Below are 3,937 nucleotides of genomic sequence, written 5' to 3'. Positions count from 1 at the left end.
AGCTCATTGCCATGGAAAATATGGCTTGTGGGAAACCACCTTTCTATTTCTTCTAGTGGCATTCACAGGCTTCTTCAAACCAGCTGCCTAGATAAATCTGATCATTCTAATAGTACATCCTCAGAACTTTAGGATGTACTATTAACTTTAGGATGTACTATTCTGTAACTCAGAAGTGGGGTGTTTAAGTAATTTATTTTGGGTCATTTTTGACCAGGCTTTACCTAGTTCGAAACATAGAAACAAAGTGAGTCAGAAGGGGCCTCCTGGGCCAACTAGTCCAGTCCCTGGCTCTAGCCAGCACTGTTCATGTAATCTTCAATAATGTGGTTGTCCAGTCTTTTCTTGAACACCCTCACTGATGGGGCCTCTACCACCTCCCTTGGAAGCCCATTCCATATCCGAGGAGTCATCCTTGCTGACATCCAGCCTGAAGCCTGGTTCCTTGTAACATCCAGGGCCCTGAGGAGCTCCTTGACTGCTAGGGAGGTGATGTCACTCTGTGCCCCCATATTAAAGGAATTGATAATCACTTGTGTGCATTGACTTAGACCTGAGATTATGAGATCAAGGATATAGTACTGCATTTTAATGTGTGAAGACAAAAGTGTCAGTCACACTCCCTGTATCTGTACATGTAGCCAATAGCCCAGCTGGGGATTTCTCTCTGCCTTTGCTTCACGGGGGACAAATACTTTCTGTCTGTACCATGCTAGTTAATGATGTGCATGCACACACCCCGGCCTTGCACTTCCTCTGTTCTACAAATCCTTGCTGTCCAATGCTGCTGTTAGCCCCCTCCCAAATGAAGCGGAGGGGCTGTGCATGGAATGCTTTATGTTTCTCTTGTTTCTTACAATGACTTTAGCCAGGTAAGATGAATAAACTAATTTGGCTTGATTCAGTGCCACACGTTGCTAGTGGGCAGTAACTGACTTGCCTTCTAAAGTTATGTCTTCTTAATGAGATTCTGAAAGCTGTTAAGAAATACTAAGGTTGCAAAGTCAAGCTCTCAAGTGTTACAAAATTCCATAGCTAAAGTTGCCCATATAAATGTAATCGGCCTCCTAATGCATGTGAATTGTGAAAGCATTTGATCATATAATTAAACACAATAGTTTTCTTATTCTTCAGGATGCCTGCCTCATTAGGAACAGATATTGGGCTGCATTCACTAAGGGGGTAATTATTCAATAATTTTTCCCATTCTCATGATTCCATGAGTGGTCTCATGTCTTATTACTGCACACCTTCCAAGCCTAATGGTGAATACCAAACAATTAACTTCCTAAAGGGCAAATCTATTATTCTCATCACCATCTTCACAGAGTACTTTATATGAGCTAGTTAATTTTAGAGCACATCCTGTGAAACATATTGATTGTAGTAAGCCCTGCGCATAGACAAAGAACTGCCCATAATTACCAGAAGACCTAGGATAGCAGAACTATAGGAATTTCCTTTTGGGATCAGACAATTTCATCCCACATTTCAACAATGGGCAACCAAATTTCTTTGGGAATCCTACAGGCAGGGTAGGAATGTGACATCCCTCTTGATTTATCTCCAAAACCTGGTGTTTTGAGGATGTTCTGTTTAGCTACCATAGCTATCTAACTGGTGATAGACTGGGGATTGAATTTATTTAATCTAGGTCTGATTGCAGTAATACACTTTACAATAAATAATATTTTAAGAGGACAATCCAGACTCCTTTACCATTTGCCTGATGGGAACTAGAGGATGTCTTTCTGCTGGCCGGGCAGGCAGTCAATTAAGAGGTCTCCTGGCATGCCTGCGGAAAACTCCATGTGTGGTGGGTTCCAAAACAGGTATGGGGCAGAGGTTCTCCCCTCCATTCCCTACCATACTTCACCAAGGAAAAATGTAATCAGCCAGTCCACATAATTGCTGGTGCCTGGCCTCCATGGTGAATAAGCAAGCCGCAGTGGGTGGTTGTGCAGCTTATGTAATGTGAGAACCCCAGCAGGGTGGCTGCCTGCCATGGTGAATGAGGCATCCCATAACTGTCATGCAGCTCATGAAACAAAAGGGAAGCTCCACCATTTCAGTGGCCATCATGAGTTAGTGGTGCTTTGCAGGGGTGGATGATCTATCAGCTCACTCCCCTACAATCCCAGTTAAGATCTGTTGTAAGTGTCCAGATCTATTATGAACAATGCCAATTTGTGATCATGAAGAGTCGCAAACCTTGTCCTATGAACTAATGTAGGATTCAGCATGATTGTGACCCTTTCGCCCTTGTCTCATTTAGTGGTTCTATGCATCTGTCAATAGAAGGATTAAGTCTAAACACAATAGGACTTTTGTACCTTAGACTGAAAAGAAAAGAGGAATCTGCTAGACAGCTTGACAGATAGGGAAGAGGAAAAGCTGTACCTATTAAATATATTTTTTCTCTACAACTGCTTATGGTCCAACAGCTTAAACTCTGTCCTCCGTAGATGCCCTACAGCTCTATTCATATGCTCAAAATATAGGTGCAGCAAACACATTGATTGTGCCTGGATGCAAGCACACACTTCATCTGGTTCTAGGAAACCAGATGAAAGTAACTGGTATCATCATCATCATCACCACCACCACCACCATCATCTTATCACCTGACAGAGGAAGCGCTCTGAGCAGTTTATAACAATCTGTAAAACAGGCAATTAAAATGCAGTAAGAATAAGAAAATTTAAAAACAGCTGAAAAGGACAAAAGGATAGCAAAGAGACACTCTGTAGAAACACCAGGAATCCCCCTTCAGGCCCCTGCTGGCCAGGCAAGTTTTTAAAGGCTTCGGATAGAGGGCTGTCCTGACTTGGTGCTAAAAAGATGATAGCTTTGGCACCAGTTGGGCTGCAGTGGGGAGGTTGTTCCATATTCATAATACCTGCCTCTTGAAAATGTGAATAGTGTTCACATCTTCAGTGTTGCACTTGGTGAGGAACAGGAAGAATATTTGCTGGAGAAGTTACTAGAGATCTGGCTGAATAGGCAAGGGATACATGGGATTCAAAGAGCCTGGCTAACCAGCAGTCTATCTTCTCTTTGCCTGCCTGCAGCATCTGCATGTTGCCTTAAACACAGTGAAGAAGAACATGGAAAGTTGCTTTATGCAGAGTCACACTACTGGTTCATTTAGTGCAGTATTGTCAATACTGATTGGCTGGTGACACTTTGGGGAATCAGAAAGGACTTTTTCCTTCCCTATCAGGAGATGTGAGGAACTGAACCTGAGACCTATGAAGTATGTCCTCTGCCACATGAACAGCTATGAACCCCCATCACAACCCAAAGATTTTGGAAGCTGTCAAACCCTTGCTCATTATTGTTGGCACAGAATGGCTCAGGTGACCTTGTTGCTCAAGCCAGGATCAACTTGACCTTATTGCTTGAGCCAGGGCTGATCCCCTTTATCCTGTATGGGAAGGTCCAGTGGCCACCTTGGGCGTGAAGTCACTCCAGGGCCTAAGCTACTTCATCATGAAGGCTGCTTCTTGCATTTGAGCGGTCCACCACATGGGGAGATGCACACAGACCCGCAACTCCTGACACAAGGGAAGGCCAGCAGGAATATAGGAACACTGGTGTCTGCTGTATACTGAGTCTGACCATGGATTCATTTAGTTTAGTACTGTTGGCATTGACCTGCAGCTCTCCCAGACTCCAGGCACAAAGCTTTCCTAGCCCTACTGGAAGGTGCTGGGAATGGAAGTTTGGACTTACTGCATGCAGAACATGGGTCTATCTCCCTTAAGGTACATTTGTGTACATTGTGATGTGAAGGCTTCAGAACTGTGACCAGGCTACCAGCTGTGCAGTAAGATCTTTGCAGAGCTGCAAGCAAATGTTCCTAGGTTGACTACAGAGGTGTCCCAAGAAGTCTTCCCCATCCTGGTGCCATCAGATAATTCAGACTAGATCATTG

The sequence above is a fragment of the Varanus komodoensis genome, unplaced genomic scaffold (assembly GCF_004798865.1).
Source record: "Varanus komodoensis strain SLA01 unplaced genomic scaffold, ASM479886v1 scaffold18_3, whole genome shotgun sequence".
NCBI classification, from domain to species: Eukaryota; Metazoa; Chordata; class Lepidosauria; order Squamata; family Varanidae; genus Varanus; species Varanus komodoensis.
This window is presented reverse-complemented; position numbering follows the sequence as displayed.